The sequence below is a fragment of the Schistocerca piceifrons genome, chromosome 2 (assembly GCF_021461385.2).
Source record: "Schistocerca piceifrons isolate TAMUIC-IGC-003096 chromosome 2, iqSchPice1.1, whole genome shotgun sequence".
NCBI lineage: Eukaryota > Metazoa > Arthropoda > Insecta > Orthoptera > Acrididae > Schistocerca > Schistocerca piceifrons.
In genome coordinates, this window is record NC_060139.1 from 102,381,865 (window position 1) to 102,402,795 (window position 20,931).

The following is a 20,931-nucleotide window of genomic DNA, read 5'->3' on the forward strand; positions in this document are numbered from 1 at the left end:
ATTTGAACCTTTTTTGACAGAAAGTCAATACTCGTATATTTCTAGATAGATCTGAGAAACCTCATAAAAAATAACTTTTCTCCGACCCTGACCACCCTCAGTGTCTACGCGCTAAGTTATGTGACCAACCTGAACACGTAAGATAAAATTACTTATGTTGTGAGTTATAAGTATGGTTATCAGAGGAATTACCTTGTTGTGTCAGATGGGTTCAGTTGAAAAATTTTTTAGAGGAAGAAATTAACGACTTTTCACCCCATTGACCACTTCAAAGCTGACCTAGGAAGTTGAAGGAACCATCTCGGCATTGGACTGAATGATACACCGAATGCATGGAAAACCAGCGTCTACATGGCCAGACGGAGATGTGTCATCCGGTTCTACCGACAGCGAATCACTCCGCTCGGTAACTTCGGCGTTCGCCTGAAATGATTAAGGGAAAGCATGAGAAATATAAATCTGGGTAGCTGGACGGTGATCAGAATCAAGCTCTGCCCGAATAGCACTCCGACCTCTTTATCACCGTGCTAATTTTTGACACGTTGAAACAGACTCTACGGACAATTGATCGTAAACGCAGCTATCCACGGCCGTATTTACAACCCGGGTGACATTGGTTTTATAGACATTAGGCCTTGGCCCAGGCGTGTTTCTGTGCCTAGCGTTTCACTCCCGCTGCGGGAGACATCTTCACAGGTAACGAAGACACACTTACAAGGGAAGGCCTGACAATGCCAACCGATTTGGTGCTCATATTTGGCGGTTCGCTTGTATACAATCTAAAATAAAAGACTAAAAGATATTTTGGCTGAGCCCCCCCTCCCTCTCCCTCGTTTTTGTGGGGACTAGCCCTCTAGTTCATGATGCGCAGTTGATTCAAAATTGTCGAGCTCGATATATAATTGAGAACAGAGAATTTTTCATAATCATATATGTGGTCCGCGAACGTTTACTTTCCTATAAATCGAGCAAAAAAACTTTTTTGACTGCTGCTTATGTACCTAGCAATAAGGGAAATACTGGCAACGAAAACGTCGCTGGCTGGAGAATCTTCGATTCCCGCATGCATTTCTTTCTTCGTTCATATTTTTTCTGTTCTGAAATTGGTAGTAATAGGAGGTTCAAATGGCTCTGAGCACTATGGGACGTAACAGCTGAGGTCATCAGTCCCATAGAACTTACAACTACTTAAATCTAACTAACCTAAGGACATCACACACATCCACGCCTCAGGCAGTATTCGAGCCTGCGATCGTAGCGGTCTCGTGGTTCCAGACTGAAGAGCCTAGAACCGCTCCGCCACACCGGCCGGCAATAGGAGGTAAGTAAATCAGTATGAAATAACAACAAGGTAGGCAGTAAAACTTGACAAACAACTTGGACTAGTGAAAAATTGGAAGTTTAATTCTGGTCACTGTACAATGGCTCTTTCGCACACACTGTTGTATGTCCTCAATTTCTTTTGAACAACCAGATGAATGGTACTTGTCATATAAACATTTGAAAAAAAATGTGCACGCCGCACTAAGAACTTCTAATTAATGCTATCTTCGCGCAATTACATCGTTTCTTTCGAAGATTCGGGGGAAAACAGACTTGGTTTGCATTTAAAAACAATTCTTTTCAGGGAATTAATTTTGATGCTTAGCACGTATACGATAACATTGCTTGAAAAGTCGCTGCTGAAAATTGATCGTGAATTATGCTAGGAATAGTTATTCCACCCGCGCTGTTGGGCTATTACCGCTAGTCTTCCAGGAGCAGACTGCAATTTTGAAGCCTCAAAAGAAAGTTTTTAACTCGGCTGGCACACAGGTGAGCAATTTGCCGGTATTATTTCTACCGTGCAAGTCGGCTGATCCTCGACATCCGTGAACAAGCGATGATTCATGACAGTATCAGTTTGTCCAACCCAGGAATCGAATATCAGACAAAAATTGTTATCAGCAACGTATGGTTCCAAAACGTTCTCAAGATATGTTTTGTAAATTTAATTTGTCAATTTACCGGATATGGAGCAAGTGAGGCAAACAATTTTGAACGAGTCAGTTAAACGGTTGACCCCATGTATACCACGAGGACCAAATTAATCTTTAGTTCCTTAAAAGTATAGCAGAACTTGGGCAACAATTTTCCCGACGCTACGATGGAATACTGCGCTATGTACGAATGCGTTATTTTGTGTATACTACCAACTGCGACAAGGATTGTTTATCTATCTTACGCAAAAACGTTCGAACGCTCGCCCTCGCAGCACACTTACTCGGAATTTTTTTCATTCAGTGAGGCTCAAAGTTTCTAATTCTTTAGTAATCCGAGTCGTTTGAGAAGCTTATTTGTCTACCTTCTATTATTCCATGTTGAAATACTTACCTTATTAACGCTCCTATACTTACCAATTTAGGAACGGAAAAATACAAACGAAAAAAAGAATGCATAGGGGAATCGAACAGAAGTTCTCTGTTCCCCTTTGCCTTGGTCGCTACACCAGCGGCACTTTCATTGCACGTACGTTAAGTGGCAGCCAAAAAGACTTTCTTTCCTCCATTTCTAGGAATATATACGTTTGAGGACCACATACATGATGAACAATGCTTTCTTTTCAGTTATTTATCCATCTCGTCAATTATGAGTCGATTGCACGCCATCAGCTTTAATGGTAGTTTTGTCAGAAAAGGGAGTGGGGGAAGGGGGGGAGGGGAGGGTTGAGGCAAAATATCTTAGATTCTTTCATTTCAGGTGTTGTATACAACTATCTGCCAAAATAAGCCGAATGGGTTGGCCGTGTCTGAGGCGTTCCCCTTGTTAGTTAATTTTCATACGAAAACTTGTTTATCTGAGTGGAATTTCCGAGCTTTTTACTGGTGACCGCTTAACGGCTCAGTTCTTACGACAACTACAAGCTCCTTAACACGTGTCGGAGCGACTCCGCGATCTCTGGCAGCTGTCGGATGAGAACTTGGCGCTGCTAGGTGCTAACAAAGAGCAGAATATGCAAAACAGATAATGGAGAAAGTGACTGTAGTACTTACGATAAGAAGAAAAGATTAGCGCAAGATGATACAGGGTGGTGGACAGCATCAAACCAGTCGAAAGGCTGATGACCTGGAAAGAAAACTACATTACTTCCTTTGTATTCCACGCAGAAAACATGTCATCAAGTGCATGAAGACATGCGCTTGTATCCGCGTCCTCTAGAAATTTGGGAATGTATTTCCGCAGGATGTGAACCAGAAACTTGTGTAGTCATTCGTTCTTGCCGACTCCTACTATTGCTACGTAAATCAACACGGCGCGAATACCGAAAACTATAGACTACAGTTGTTTGTGTGCTTTACGTCTGCAACATCAACCTGTATGACAAAGTCATTGTCTCATACGCTCAGTTAGGATGGTTGTGGCCAGAATAGACACGCTTCGTCGGTTTCTCAAGGTGCGCGAGCCTCATTATCTCGCCTCAAACATCAGGTACGAATCATGTCATTATAATAGCGGCGGAGATCTAACTTATCTAGTATTCTGGTTATAGTCATAGGTGCCAGCGGCTGGAACGAGCTACCATACCCTCTACAAAAGCGTCAGCATCATTTTGCAGTTAAGAAAATACTGAAACATTCCTTTCATCATTTTCGTAATTTCTGTCCTAAAAATTAACGCAATGACCATTTTTCCTTGTTTAGCAGTAGAGCAGTCACCTGTTACTTTCAGTTACTCTTCCTTTTTCCCGTTTAAGTGATTTCTCTAAGCTTTCTTTTCCTACTTTGTTCTATACTTGAGTTTTGCTGTTTCTCGCCTGTTATTCGTCCTTTCCCACTTCCGTTACTGCCAGGGCCCACGGTTCAAATCTACCCTTTAGAGTATCTCTGTTATGCAGCTCCCCCACGGAAATATAAGCTTCTGTTATTTTTGCTGTAGCTGTCACTGTTTTAACTCCTCTTGTAACTACTGTTTTTAAATTTTAGATTCCATACTAAATATAAGAGGTACTGTAATACAAGTTGTATTATGGATGTAACAATAAAATATGTAAAATTTCTGGCTACATTTAAGCGTTGATGTTATGGGTAAATAAATCCTCACACATCTAAAGTATTCCTAACACGCATGGTGCGCGGGAAGAGCGGTCGTGTAAGAGGGAACTTCTATAATATTATCACCATGATCATTACCTGAGATGTGTGCTGGAGGAAGCAACTCGCTTGTTAACGAGTTTTGAAGTGGATGTTCTCGGAATTTTATCAGTAAGCTTTTATAAGGGCCTCGACGTGTTTCCACTGTCTCTTACTGGAGTTCGCAGAACATTTCTGTGAAGTTCTTGAACTGAATGAACGAACCCGACGTTAATTGTGCAGCTCTTCATTGAATACTTTCTCTCTCTTACTTTAATACAACCTGACAGGTGGCGTAGACCGACGAATCATACCGAAGCGTCCGTCGGACGAATGTTTTGTAAGCCCAACTGCACTTTGGAACGATAACCATATTCCTGCTGTCTTTAGACGAAATATTTTACGTTAAAATTAAAAAAAATGCATGTCAATTTCAATAAAAAACAACTGAATTATTTAAACTGCCTGCTACCTGTCTGGCGCCGCTGAACTGGTAAGGTGGAACTTTAGCAACCAAATAAACTTGTCCAAGCAGATTTTTGGAGGCGATTCTTTACCGTAACGAACGTTTGTGGCCACAGATGAACTACAGAGGCCCTGTTCAATCTCGAAAACGTGAGAAATGTAACGAAAGGCCATGGCTGCTTTGTCATATTGAAATACAGGAAACCACCACTTTATGTCGTTCCCTGTGACATTTGCTGTCGTTCCTCATTCGAGTTATTGGCTGAAATGTAACATACCCAGTATCTGTGGGAGGACGGGGGAGAGGGGGGGAGGGTGTAGGTGACGGGATATGTTAGTCTCACAGTGGGTGACGGAACAGTTTTAAGGATTTCACGACAAATGACTCTGGGTTCAATTGCTTCCCTTCCATGTCCCTCGCCTGCTACGCCCTTTAGTACTGGTAACAGATTGTGAACAATACTGAGCACTCACTACGCACTCCGTCATCAGGCCACAACTGGCCCATCGGGACCATCCGACCGCCGTGTCATTCTCAGCTAAGGATGCGGATAGGAGGGGCGTGGGGTCAGCACACCGCCCTCCCGGCCGTTATGATGGTTTTCTTTGACCGGAGCCGCTACTGTTCGGTCGAGTAGCTCCTCAGTTGGCATCACGAGGCTGAGTGCACCCCGAAAAACGGCAACAGCACATGGCGGCCCGGATGGTCACCCATCTAAGTGCCGGCCACGCCCGACAGCGCTTAACTTCGGTGATCTGACGGGAACTGGTGTATCCACTGCGGCAAGGCCGTTGCCTAACAGTACTGAGCAGTATGTGTTAAACTGTTTTAGCTGCGGTAATCACCCCCTGGGGAAAATATACATCATAAAGCAGCATTGATATCTGAACTGAAATATGTTTTCTTCTTTTCTTTGAGAGTATTAAACGCAGTGTTCAGTAATTGTAGGCAAGTTGGAACTGTAAGCAAGAGTGTCAGTCAAAGCATTTCACTGAGAAAGACATCCCTAGAAGTCTTGGGAACTGACTATAGACCTTCACTTCCCACAGTGGATTTGGGAGACAGGGAGAAACTTGTGACGAGTAAAACATTTGATTCAAACTGGTGAAAGATGGACACTTGCCCCGGCTGGAAGAGCAGTGCCAGTGAAAAGCAAGCGCCTAGTTTTCTAATCTCTGACCGGCACACAAATTTAACTTGTCGCAAATGCACTGATTTTTTAAATTAAACTTTCTGTAACACCAATATAATTAAATGAATATAACATTTTGGGAATGATGTAACTTCATGAATGTTCATGAATTTGTGAAACAAAATGGCCACCAACTGCAATTAAAGATTCATAATTAGGTGTCGCAAATAAATGAGTATTGACAGAAACTCTAATTAACGTATTACAAATTAATGTTGTTTGACCTTGGGCACCAGATCTGGTGTTACTGAATAGATCTTGCTTGTGCACAATGTGTGCGTGGTCAATGAAGTTATAATTGTCCGTCTAACACCACTCACTACTCCGGATGCGCTAAGAGTATTAATTCCGGCCCAGGTGAGATCACGCGCAATAGGGGCTTAAATTAATCCACGGTGAATGTTCAGTGGTTAATTCAAATAATGACTCTGGCTGAAATGCTCTGCATCTGACTGCAGTAAAGATAGCTCATCTTCTTCCCCGCAAGTAAAATTTAAAAGTTTCACGTCCCTTAGAAATTCTAAAAAATAAAATAAAAATAACGGATTTTCGCGTACTTCCACTTACGTAAACACTTTAAACGCTCAAAGAAAACTGTTCAGCCTACTAAACTTCAAAACCAGCAATCACCAATACACTTTCAATTCAAAACTCCCAACTGCAAATAAGAACGAAACGATATCTACTGTAACGAAGTTTCTACTACTGTTAACAAAACAGCATCACACACAATGAGCTGTATTATTCTACTTCTAGAATATATTTTCACACATTTGAATATGTGACACATGCCTATACTTATGGCTTTGTCACGCCACTGGGCAATATACAAGGTGTAAAGGTACAAGTGTAGATATTTCTACTGGTGACTGCGGATGGTGTACTGAACAACGTTACATAAGTATTTATGTCATTTGCAGACTAATATTATGGCTATTACAAGAAGTACATTTTTATGTTCGGTAGTACCTCAAAGTACATATGGCACGAGCAAGCCGTATGCTTATTTTCCTATGCGCAGTAGGCCAGGTGTTGTAGTGCGGATGTGTTGGCGCAAAATGGTTAGTCTACACTGAAAGGCGTTGTCCACTTAGTGGTGCAGTTACGACCGTGCGGAGAACATCAGGTGCTAAAGTTTGTGATGTGGTTGTGGGAAGACTATTCGATGCAGAGAGAAACCAAACAACAGGCTGAAGCTTGTACATATTAAGGTACAACATTTAAAAATATTTGCGTCTTTAGCCGTTACACCCGTATATCCATGTATTATACTGTTGTGACTTGGCAAGACAGCCAAGTCACAATGAGAGGAAGCCGAAAGGCACGCGTTAAGCTCACGCAGATTGGCGTGAGGTCTGGAACAGTTAAAGGAATTAATAGTAGCAAATAAAGTACGTAGTTGATGTAATACTTAACTTTAATCCGCAATTGTAGAACATCTCTCTTGATGGTGCATGTCATAACCACAATATAAAATAATATCCAATGCTATGGCGCCTTGCTACGTCGTAGCAATTGACGTAGCTGAAGGCTATGCTAACTATCGTCTCGGCAAATGAGAGCGTAGTTGTCAGTGATCCATCTCTGGCTAAGTCGGCTGTACAACTGGGGCGAGTGCCAGGACGTCTCTCTAGACCTGCCGTGTGGTGGCGCTCGGTCTGCAATCACTGACAGTGGCGACACGCGGGTCCGACGTATACTACCGGACCGCGGCCGATTTAAAGGCTACCACCTAGCAAGTGTGGTGTCTGGCGGTGACACCATATATACATTCTCTCCTATCATCACTTGTTCTTGTTATTGTGGTCTTCAGTCCAGAGACAGGCTTGATGCAGTCCTCCATGCTACTCAATCCCGCGCAAGCTTCTTCATCTCCTAGTAACTACCGCAACCTACATCCTTCTGAATCTGCTTAGTGTATTCATCTCTTGGTCTCCCTCTACGATTTTTACCCTCCGCGCTTCCTTCCAACACTAAACTGGTGATCCCTTGATGCTTCAGAAGGTGTCCTACCAACCTATCCCTTCTTCTAGTCAAGTTGTGCCACAAATTCCTCTGCTCCGAAATTCTATTCAGTACCTCCAAATCAGTTACGTGATCTGTCCATCTAATCTTCAGCATTCTTCTGCAGCAGCACATTTCGAAAGCTTCTATTCTCTTCTTGTCAAAACTAGTTATCATCCGTGTTTCACTTCCATACATGGCTACACTCCATACAAATAGTTTCAGAAAAGGCTTTGCGACACTTAAATCTATGCTCGATGTTAGCAATCTTCTCTTCTTCAGAAACACTTTCCTTGCCGTTGCCAGTCTACATTTTATATCTTCTCTACTTCGACCATCATCAGTTATTTTGCTCCCCAAATAGCAAAACTCCTTTACTACTTTAAGTGTCTCATTTCCTAATCTAATTCCCTCAGCATCACCCGACTTAATTCGACTACATTCCATTATCCTCGTTTTGCTTTTGTTGATGGTCATCTCATATCCTCCTTTCAAGACACTGTCCATTCCGTTCAACTGCTCTTCCAGGCCCTTTGCTGTCTCTGACAGAATTACGTCATCGGCAAACCTCAAAGGATTTTAATTCCTACTCCAAATTTTTCTTTTGTTTCCTCTACTGCTTGCTCCATATACAGATTGAATAACGTCGGAGATTGGCTACAACTCCGTCTCACTCCCTTCCCAACCACTGCTTCCCTTTCGTGCCCCTCGACTCTTATAACTGCCATCTGGTTTCTGTAAAAATTGTAAACAGCCTTTCGCTCCCTGTATTTGACCCCTGCAACCTTCAGAATTTGAAAGAAAGTATTCCAGTCAACATTGTCAAAAGCCTTCTCTAAGTCTACAAATGCTAGAAACGTAGGTTTGCCTTTTCTTAATCTATCTTCTAAGGTAAGTCGTAGGGTCAGTATTGCCTCACGCGTTCCAACATTTCTACGGAATCCAAACCGATCCTCCTCCTCGGCGAACTGTCCCAAGAGTGAGACTGGTAAGGTAGACGGCCCAAAATATGTCCAGAACGAGCAAATATATTGTCCTGTTGTTTTCCCCAGCAGATGGATCGATTGTTTATTTTGATGAGTGTTGCATCAAGTATTCAGGAATCTGATTTGGAGCACTGATACGTCCCGGCCAGACAGTACTGTACTTTGCCCTTCATTTGAACACATAGCAGTACAGGCGTGCGTTATAGGGCAATTCAAGTCTTCGAAAATCTACTTGCCGAGCTTTTGTTTTAATTTTACCCAGAGATAAAAGTCCGAGGTCTCTGGTTTGAGGATCGGGCAGGGGGTTTTGTGTTCCCAAACGATCGATCTTAGTATCTCCTAATGTTCTGCTAGGAATGTCTATAATGTCTGCGGGAAATGGGCGAGACATCCATTATGTTATTACCACATGGACTGCCTTATCTCCAGAGGGATATCTTCCAACATCTGCCGCATCATATCTGTTAGAAGCTGTAGATACTTATGACTATTTAGAGGCTCACTAATAAAACAGAGACTGGTCACGCGATTTCCAAAAAGCCCACACTACAGGTTGACAGAAAAAGGTGTTGATTCATCGCCTTCTGTCGGCCAGCGTTCTTTTCCAACTGACGAGAAATGCATATTGCCAAGACTGATTTATCCACGGTTTGTAAGCGATACTTCTCCACTAAACAAAATCTTGCATAGAAACACCGCATCAATTTGCAGTTTTCACACCATTCGTAGAACTGCAACCAGTTTTGATACTTTCTGCTACGAAGCTGTTGATGGAGCGAAATTTGGAAAGGATGAAATGTGTTGGAATGTAGTACTGGGTGACGCTCCATTGTCTAATTCCACTCGCACATTCAGCATACTATGTAATGACGTCTGGTTTGTGTGCTACCTCTCCTAAAATGTTGTCGCATTCTCTCACAGTTGTCCTTTTTCGTTGGCGTGTTTTATTCTCCACACTTCCAATTTCTTCAATTTGTTTCATAATGTTTGACGCATCGATTTCGTTTGGATACGTTTCGGCGCACCATCGTACCGTTGATCTAGCGGCTTAGCGACACTCAACCTAAACGGAAGCCGTATTCACTTTTTTCAGAAGTGGTACACTCTAAGAAAGGCTGAATAGCTTCAAGGGCAAGAAATCTGACCATCACAACCTCAGAGCACAGACGGATGGGCTTCAAACGTAGAGGTAGACCACACGGACCAGTTAATACCAGAGCTACGTTTGCTCACATTTCGGACAGTAGGGCAGAAATTTGTGGAACCTGTTCTTCTGACAGCGAGGCAGTGGTTTATAGCGTTGTTATCTTTTTACTATTGGACAAGTTCCACAAGTGTTATGTCGTCGAAGTCCTCTCTGAAGGCTGTTTCCAGTGCCACAGATAAAGCGCGTAGCTCCATAAAAAAAAACCAGTGCCATAATTTTGCAGCTACAAACGTTAAAAATTACTCACATACGTCAGAAAATATGCGACGTCGTCCGCTGTATATTAGCGAAAACTACAGCACCTTACATGTGTTCATTCTTGATACGTTTTGATTACCCTGTCTCAATTTCCTCACCCTGTATAACAGAACACGTAACGAAGCCTAGCGAAATTCTTGAGTTTAAGTGTAAAATTCAAATTTCGCAATTTGTTGTTCTGTTTTCTTAAAGTAAGTGAACTGACAGCGGTTGAGAGGAATGTAAGTTGCCCAGTTCATAGAAATATCTGTAACGTACTCCCTTGGTTGAAGAGCTGCTTGTCGGTGACCTACAATGTAGGGTGTTGAACACTTTAAAATGTGTCACCAGGATGGAAAACGACTAGCAACATTAATAACATAATATGTATTTTCTATAGAATCATCAAAGGTTGCCTCGTTAACAATTTTAACAATGCTAACGGCAGCTGGTCTCTCACGCTGTGATTCATATAAACATGAAATGGAATGTGAGCATAAAAGGCACCCACTGACAGTGTCACTGCAGTATAAAAATACGAGGCATATCCGGAAAGTAAGTATCGTTTTGGAAAAAAGAAACCCTCATAAAACATATTTTTTCAAACCAAAATTTATTTTTACGATCGCAAACTATTTTTCTATATAGTTGACAATATTGTTCAGATATCAGCCATGGCGGGAAAGCAACTTTTCTGTGCCCTCTTTATAGAAAGACGCCGCCAGTGAAGGCAGCCACTGCTGAACGACGTTTTTAGCATCGTTATCGCTGTCAAAACGTCCTAACGTCTTCCTCCAAAATGACGATGACGCTTAAGTTCAAGAACTAAGTGGTACAACATGCAAGATCGGGACTGTACGGCGGGTGATCGAACTGTTCCCTTTCGAAATGTTGAACAATGCTATGGGTGACACCAGCTGAATGGGGCCGTGAGTTTTGTCATAAAGCAGAAAAAGCCCTGACTGAGCATTCCACGCCGTACAGCCCCCTTCTCGCTCCTTCTTTCTGAAATTTAAGCGTGATGCTGAAGGAAGGCGCTTTGACAACAATGGCGACGCAAGAAACGATATTCAGCAATAGCTGTCCTTATCGGCGGCATATTTCAGTGAAGAGAGCATAGAAAAGTGGTTTTTATGACAAATGTCTGAACAATGGTGGAAACTATGTAGAGAAGTAGTTTCATAGATGCTCTTTCTTGTAAAAATAAATTTTGATTTGAAACTATGTTTTTAAGAGTTTTTCTCCAAAACAATACTTACCTTCCCGACTTGCCTCGTATAATGAATTGAGAAAATTTCTTCCGGCAAATTAATGCAGCAGTTACTAATTCTGTAGTCGCGACTTTAATTTTCGAATTATTTATTACAGTCGTAAACTGTTGATACGTTGTGTAAAAGCCAGAAATCTGCACACCAGGAGAAATTTAGGACTGCTGACATGTTTTTGGAACTCGTAGAGTATATCTTCACAACCGCCATTGATAAGTAGTAACTAAGAATCAAAATTTGTTTGCGATTTTACTAACACAAGTAATGAATCGCGTAGCGCTCCAGCCTGCTTGATATAGAAAAGTAGTACTGTATTGGATCCGCGCGGCTGATTAACGGCTTTCTGAGTTCGATTTTAGGTGGTTTCCGGCACTCGTTTAAGCAAATCCCGTCTGGTTTCCCACATCTGCCTCGGAAACAGTTGAGAAGCATACGGAACAAAATTTAGTCGGATAACAGAAAGATGATGCAAACGACCTTGTCTCCCATCTCAGGCTAAGTGACTATTTGGCGACATGAATAACAGACAGGAATGAGGTAACTGATAAATTCTGGACAGGCGATTAGCTTTCATTCGCTAAGTCCAAAAAAAGCCATCAGCGTCGGAAAGCTAGAGTGTGTACTTATCCCTTGCTCGTTAGAGAAATGCGATTGTTTATGACTCTAAATACGTTGTCCTTATGTATAATATGTCATGTAAAGGCTGTTTTATAATTAATATTATAACCGACACGGACAAAAGCACAGTGTAATAAAAGCAAAAACGTTGCAGTAAAGAAGAACCCACCGTTTGCGAGATAACCGTGAACGTGTGATTAATCGGTGTCACTGACTAAAGTACGGAATAATGTCCTAGTTAGTACAAATATATTTGAAATGTAGACTTAACGATTAAGTCCACTTTTAATTCAGGTCAAATTTCAACAGTGGCCTACTTTAGCTGTTACTATTTCAGCAAGTTACTTGTGAAAATGTACTGTATCGTGCTTTCGCTCCTGGTGTCCTCGCATTTGTGTGCAATACTTACCTCGTCTCTGACATGAGGGACGAAATTTTTCGAACACCCCGAATTCCCTCATAATTCTTGACAAGACTGTGCAATTCCTGCTCTAGTTCTACAATCTTACCAACTTTCAAGTTGACGAAAACTTTATCTTACGTACGATCTAGTTCTACTTATTTAATCTTCGCATTAATAAATTAACAAGGCAGATTCTACAATTGTCAAATATCTCGACATTCGTTTTCAGAGTAATTATATGTCCACCACCGTCTGCACAGCCACTAAGTCGTTGTAAGTGTGCGAAGATATGTCGTTCGCGTTAGAGCGTCGTACGGGACGCAATTTTGCTTCAGTTCTTCGTGTGTAAGCTTGTCAACGCAGCAAAGCCTATGGAATTAAACATCAAACACTCCACTTTCGCTTCACCGAATCACGAGTTTTCTGGGCCACCATCACGTTCGCGTCTGCACAAGCCGTGCTAACATTTGAGTAACAGCAACAGATGCTGGGGTATAAACTCTGGCGGAATGTCCCGTCACAGTGCCAACACTGCGCGACGGTGGGATCAACTAGTCTGCGACCCAGACAAATGCCGGGTCAATGACGCATGTCTGCGTCCTCACTTCCATAGTGCGGCTCCCTTTGTGCTACGCCCGACAGAAAGCTACGGAGAAAATGACTGCAGTGCATCAGATAACGTAGCGGGCCGACAGCCTACATACTGGATGCTGTCATCGTTGCCATTTCCAAAACAGTGGAAATTAACTGGCTCGGCAACTGTACTTCTTGAACAAAAAAAGCAAGTGTTTTGCGCCAGTTATTTTACCATTGCTGAGAACGGACTGTAACAAATTTCAGTCTGGCGTGAAGTGTGCTATATGGTAAGGCGCGCAAATCGTTAGTATTTCAGTGGAAACGCAAAGTGTGCAGCAAGTGGAGAAAAAATATGCAAAAACACCAAAAACACAACGCATTACCATTGGGATTTAAAACAAATGTAATACTGCCTTTTCTACAAATAACAACTTGAGCCCTCTGCAGAAATCTGGTGTCTACAAGATTTCATGTGACACTTGCGGTGCCTATTATATTGGTCAAACAGGATGTGCCTTTTCAATTCGCTGAATAGAACATTTTCTGAGGAAAAACGGTTCGTGTGCCCCTAATTCTTCTTTTGCAGATCACCTGTTAATCACAGGGCACTCCTCTAAAGGAGTTCAGAAGTTGGAAATTTTGCATATTGAAAAAAAAGGGCGTAAACCTGATATTTTGGAGGAGCTGGAAATTTTCAAGCATTTACTTTCGAATGACGGACTTTTTCTCAACGAGCAGGTGCAGTTACGCGGAAGAAGTTATTTCAATGGTATAAAGCCGCTGCTTGACGAGATCTAACACTTTGATGTACCAACTTCTTCTTGCAGATTCAGAGATACCTTTTCTTTCTATTTTTACGGCTCATATACGAAAATTAAATAAAATTTTTTGGTTTTTATATCGTATCTATTACAGCAAGCAGTAATGTCATTTAATGGGCTTATTTCGTATATGTCTTCTTTATGCATTTATTCTGGAATTTTTGTACTACAGCCAGTCATTCATTAGTTGTATTTTATATCATGTAGTATCCCGCTAATGCAATTACTTCATGTACACCGTTCAGGCGTTTGTTTATTTCCCTCTCTGCAGTTACGAGAGATGCTTACAAAATAGCATGTTTTACCAATTAACCACCAGATGGCGGTATTGTCTCGAAGTTGCCGTGGCGCACAAGTCACACGATGTTTCAGTTTTGTGTTGACTGTAGCAGAGGACACATGGCAGCCCCTAGTGCCTTGCACCTCTGCTGCATTTTATTTTAATTCTGACTATCTGACGCTGTCAGGTGTGACTGCAGCTTTCGTATTTTTTGGTACGTTATGCTGTAACATTTACTTTTAATTTTGTCCGATGAATGTGTCCCTTGTGACACCGAAACCTAGGTCACAAATTAATTGTGTTCGCGACTGAGGGATGTGTTTTTCAAAATTTTGTATTGTACAACAGTCGCTGATTGACAGCCATGTTAGAAACCTTGTTATTTAAAACAGATTCCAGTCGTCTCAGAATCTCTGAATGGGTAAATGCAGGTGCTGTAAGGTTTTCAAGGGAATTTTATACCATTCTTCCTGAAAAATAGTGGCAGGATCAGGTGAAAATGATGGAGATGGAAAGCGATGACGCATCCTTCTCTCCAAAGTAGACCACAAACGCCGGCCGGTGTGGCCGAGCGGTTCTAGGCGCTTCAGTCCGGAACCGCGCTGCTGCTACGGTCGCAGGTTCGAATCCTGCCTCGGGCATGGATTTGTGTGATGTCGTTAGGTTAGTTAGGTTTAATAATTTCTAAGTTCTAGGGGACTGATGACCTCAGATGTTAAGTCCCATAGTGCTCAGAGCCATTTTGTTTTAGACCACAAACGCTCAATAATATCCATATGCGGTGACTGTGGGGGTCAGGGTGCATGCGACAATTCATCCTCGAGCTCACAAAACCACAGCAACACCATTGGAGAACAGTCACTGCACAACGGGATGGACCTGATCAGCGAAAATGGTCACATAATGGTTGGCAGTAATGCGACTTTCCGGAACAATCACAGGGCCCGTGCAATACCACTATGCGGCTGCCCACATCGTCATCAAACCCCCGCCACGTTCCACTTTCGCGACGAAAACTCTGTCAGTAGTTTTAAACAGAGTGAAACAAGACTCATCCGACCAAATGATTTCCTTCCACTGCGTCACTGTCCAGGTTTAATGACTTCTGCAGCACGTCACTGACGAGTGGTTTTGCAATTTCAGCCCGCCATGAAATTCCCTGCTTATGGAGCCCCATTCGTCTTCATCTACATCTACATGGTTACTCTACAATTCACACTTAAGTAGCTGGCGGGAGTGTCATCGAACCATTTTCATATTTGTGATGTTTAAAGCTTTCCCGGCGTACTGATTGTTCCATAAAAACACGGGAGAACTGCCGGATATCAGTAACATCCTGCCACGATATTTCGGAGCAGAGTCTTCTGGCCATCTTCAGGTGAATGCCACTGTAGTAGCACTAGCGAGTACGCGCTGAGCTCCGCTATTTAAAGCCGCTCAGCGCGTACTCGCCAGTGCTACTACAGTGGCATTCACCTGAAGATGGCCAGAAGACTCTGCTCCGAAATATCGTGGCAGGATGTTACTGATATCCGGCAGTTCTCCCGTGTTTTTATGGAACATTTTCATATCACTTCTCTACCATTCCACTCTCGAATGGCGCGTGGGAAAAAGGAACACCTAAATCTTTCCGTTCGAGCTCTGATTTCTTATTTTATTATAATGATCATTTCTCCCTACGTAGGTGGGTGTCAACAAAATAATTTCGCATTCGGAAGAGAAAGTTGGTCATTGAAATTTCGTAAATAGGTCTCGCCGCAAAGAAAACCGCCTTTGTTTCTGTGACTGCTACCCCAACTCGCGTATCATATCAGTGACACTCTCACCCCTATTGCGCGATAACACGAAACGAACTGCCCTTCTTTGCACTTTTTCGATGTCCTCCGTCAGTCCTACCTGGTAAGGATCCCATACCGCGCAGCAATATTCCAGCAGAGGACGGACAAGTGTAATGTAGGCTGTCTCTTTAGTGGGTTTGTCGCATCTTCTAAGTTTTCTGCCAACAAAGCACAGTGTTTGATTCGCCTTCCCCACAATATTATCTACGTGGTCTTTCCAATTTAAGTTGCTCGTAATTGTAATTCCTAGGTATTTAGTCGAACTGACAGCCCTTAGATTTGTGCGATTTATCGTATACCCAAAATTTATCGGATTTCTTTTAGTACCCATGTGGATGACCTCGCACTTCTCTTTGTTTAGTGCCAATTGCCACTTTTCGCACCATACAGAAATTCTCTTTAGATCATCTTGTAATTGTAATTGACCGTCTGATGATTTTACTAGACGGTAAATTACAGCGTTATCTGCAAACAATCTAAGGGGGCTGCTCAGATTATCACCTAAATCATTTATGTAAAGCAGGAACAGCAGAGGACCTATGACACTACCTTGCGGAACGCCAGATATCACTTCTGTTCTACACGATGATTTACCGTCTATCACTACGAACTGTGGCCTCTCTGAGAGGAAATCACGAATCCAGTCACACAACTGAGAGATACTCCATATGCACGCAATTCGATTAACAGTCGCTTGTGAGGAACGGTATCAAAAGCCTTCTGGAAACCTAGGAATATGGAATCGATCTGACATCCCTTGTCGACAGCACCCATTACTTCATGTTGCACAAGAACGATATTTTCTGAATCCGTTTTGGTTATGTATCAATAAGTCATTTTCTTCAAGGTGATTTATAATGTTCGAGTACAGTATATGCTCCAAAATCCTACTGCAAATTGAGGTCAGTGATATGGGTCTATAATTCAATGTGTTACTCCTATTTCCTTTCTTGAATACTGGTATGACCTGTGCTACTTTCCAGTCTTTAGGAACAGACCTTTCGTCAAATGACCGGTTGTATATGATTGTTAAGAAAGGCTCTGTTGTGTCTGCATACTCTGAAAGGAACCTGATTGGTATGCCATCAGGACCGGAAGACTTGCCTTTCTTAAGTGATTTGGGTTGTTTCACAACACCTAAGAGACCTACTTTTATGTCACTCATGCTAACAGCTGTTCTGGTTTCGAATTCTGGAATATTTACTTCGTCTTCTTTCGTGAAGGAATTACGGAAAACTGTATTTAGTAACTCCGCTTTAGCGACACCATCATCGGTAACATTTCCACCGCTATCGCGCAGTGACGGTATTGACGGTTTTTTTGCCACTAGTGTACATTACATACGACCAGAATGTCTTTGTGTTTTCTGCCATATTTTGAGATAATATTTCATTGTGAAAAATATTAAAAGCATATCGCATTGACGTCCGCACTAAATTTCGAGCTTCCGTGAAGCTTAGCCGGTCTTGGGGATTTTGCGTTCTTCTGAATTTGGCATGCCTTTTGCGTTGCTTCTGCAACAGTGTTCTCACGTGTTTTGTGTACCATGATGGAACAGTCCCGTCTCTTATTAACTTTGAGCTGCGTTGATTTGAAAAACGTCGAGCTCCATCGTGCTTTGGTGTCCACATTAAAATGTAGCTCCTTGTTTCGCTGGCTGGGGATACCAATTCAAAAGTCAGAGGAAGGCAAGGATGCACAACCTTTAATAGGAATCCCAAACGTGCAGGGTTGCCTTTGTAAACTCTCTGGCCTTTTCCCGAAATCGCATCGTGTTGGTAACAAGACAAAGGTGTTTCCAGGCATATTTAGGAGAGGATTATTAATTCCAGTAAACACCCGACAGCCAAGGAATCCATCCAGAAAACCTGGAGCGGAACTACTGGATTATAAATTTTTTCATTTGTTACCTGAGACAATGTTATTCGTTGTGGAGAGAGAGAGAGAGGGAGAGAGTGGGGGAAGGAGAGATTAGAGGAGATGGATGGGAGTGGGGGCGGGGCATGTTTCTGTTTCAGTAAGTGATGATTTACATTTCAGACATGTTGTACGTTTGTACTGCTACATGATAAAAATAAAATGGAATGTGAATGGAAAGGAACACTGACGATTGGAGACGGCACTGATATCACTGATCACAGTTTGAAAACTAATAGTATTATCAAAATGATCTAACAATGGGAAATGGCGACACAACACTTAGGAAAGCAGATGGTCGTCTTCCGGCGGGCATCAGATGTCCGCTTGCTGTTCCACTTTGTAATAAATATATTACATTGAAAAACAATAAGTAACACAGCTTCCGAAGTCGCTCTGTACAGCTGTTTGTCAACAACTGAGTACGTGATGGTTAAACGAACTTTACGCAGTCACGAGGCTCGTCCAATAAATAATGACCCATTTTTTTTACAGCCGTTAATGTATATACGAAATTGTCCTTTCAGATTTAAATTTGATGTTCTTCAGCACGTCTACAAAGTTTTAAACAGTTCCGACAGAAGGCAGAGCACCACTAAAATGGTGTCTAAGCAAGAGACTCGTTACAAGCAACTCGCTGTAGTTGAACTCTCTGTTGCGGAAAAAGTAACCTTGATCAAATCCATATTATTTGTGTGCAGTGTGTGGTAATGATGCAGTTGATAGGAGTACTGCTGGGCGATGGGTGAAGAGGGTTAAAGCGTCTGGAAGTGCAAACAATGAGTTCAGTGTGATTCTTGAGTTTCTCCCGGCGTATTTGATAGTCAAAATATCCACGGGTGTGCTGCCGGTCTATAGTGTCCAACGGGCACAATATTTCGGCGATCATACATGTCGCCATCATCAGGTGAACTGACGGACTGAGCTCCTGTGAACGTGCCGGCACGGAGATCCGTACGCTATGGCTGCTCAGAGGGAACTGGGTTCGGTCACGGCGGCGGCCGATTTAAATACCCGCGGCGCGCTCCCTCCGCCGTCCGCGCCCCGCGCCACGGTCGCGCGGTGGAACAGATTGCGACGGCGTCTGAGATGACGTCGGAGTGATGGCTCTGTCCGCCGTGGTCGTCACAACTATACGTTTGCTCGATTTACTCTTGATTAACCCGATCGCTGGTTCCCAAGCCTTGCTAAGATTATAGCCACAGTCACGGTTTATGAGGTCATCATTGGTGCGAATTTCGATGGCCTCTCTAACAACGCTGTCCCAGTATCTCGACGTCTGTACCAGAATCCTCGTGCGGTCGTATTCCAGGGCGTGATTTTCCGACAAACAATGTTCAGCGACCGCCGACTTGCTCGGGTACATCAGACGAGTGTGCCTCTGGTGTCCACGGCATCGATCCTCGACGGTACGCATCGTCTGACCAATATACGACTTGCCACATTGACACGGAATCTGGTACACGCCGGCCATCCTCAAACCGAAGTCATCTTTGGCGCTCCCCACCAGTGCACGAGTTTTATTTGGAGGATTTTCCCCGAGAGTGCGCCTGTGTATGGAATAAATGCAGTGCCTACCTCCTCCCTCGTGACTTCATCCATCTCAACAGGTTGTGCTGCAGTGGTTGGCCGGAGAGCACGTTGAATCTGCCACTCTGAGTACCCATTTTTTCGAAATACAGCTCTCAGATGTTCCAATTCCTGGGGTAGACTCTCTGCGTCAGAGATAGTGCGCGCCCTATGTACTAGAGTTTTAAGTACCCCATTCCTCTGTGAAGGGTGGTGGCAGCTGTCTGCGTGCAAATACAGATCAGTGTGCGTAGTCTTGCGATACACCCCATGACCTAGGGTGCCGTCAGCCCTTCTCTTGACCAAGACGTCAAGGAAAGGTAATTTACCCTCCGTTTCAGTCTCCATAGTGAATTTGATGTTGGGGTGTATGGAGTTTAGATGTGTAAGGAAGTCAAGGAGTTTATCCATACCATGTGGCCAGATGACGAACGTGTCGTCCACGTAACGGAAAAAGCAAGTAGGTTTCCATACGGATGACGACAGGGCTTCCTCCTCGAAGTTCTCCATGTACAAATTCGCTACCACCGGTGAGAGTGGGCTACCCATGGCGACTCCCTCCGTTTGTTCGTAGTATTCTCCATTAAAAAGAAAATACTTGGAAGTCAAGACATGCCTAAAACGTTCAGTGGTCTTCTCGTCAAACTTCTGACTAATCAATTCTACTGACTCTCGCAGGGGTACCCTCGTAAACAAGGAAACGACGTCAAAACTCACCATGATATCTGACTCATCCAACCTGAAGCTGTCAAGGCGTTTAACAAAATCCAGGGAATTACGGATGTGATGAGGGCATTTACCCACATAAGGACTTAATACTCCCGTCAGGTATTTGGCCAACAAATATGTAGGTGCCCTGATGTTGCTGACAATGGGGCGTAATGGTATCCCCTCTTTGTGAACCTTCGGGAGTCCATACAGTCTAGGCGGTACCGGACCTTGGGGTAACAATTTCTTAGCGTCACCCTCCGGTAAATCTGCGTCCTTGAGAAGCGCCCTCGTCTTGTTCTCCACCTTCTTTGTAGGGTCAACGCTGATCTTCCGGTAGGAATCGTCATTTAGCAGGCTCTGCATCTTATCAGTGTAGTCCTTGTGGGAGACAACAACTGTAGCATTGCCTTTGTCAGCCGGTAAGACAACAATTTCAGAGCGCTCCCTCAGATCACGAATGGCCGCCCTCTCTTTACTGCTGATATTTGACTTCATCGGCTTGGATTTCGTCAACGCACGACAAGTTTCACGACGTATTTCCTCGGCTGATTCTGGCGGAAGTCGAGCTGCAACCCGTTCAACAGCACTAACAATTTCTGCGACCGGAGTGAACTTGGGGGTGGGAGCGAAGTTGAGACCTTTCTGCAAAACCGAGACCGCATCATCACTCAACACCATGCCACTCAAATTGATGACAGTCTTGCACGGAACCTGCAGAGATGGTTTGTC

At 43.2% G+C, this 20,931-nt stretch overlaps 1 protein-coding gene and 1 pseudogene across 1 annotated transcript in view; one reads left to right on the forward strand and one right to left on the reverse strand.

Annotated features, from left to right (window-relative positions):
• Positions 1-20,931, forward strand: part of LOC124777365 (organic cation transporter protein-like) — a 140,971-nt gene that overhangs the window by 1,245 nt on the left and 118,795 nt on the right. The window lies entirely within an intron of this gene.
• Positions 5,254-5,371, reverse strand: LOC124778535 (annotated as a pseudogene).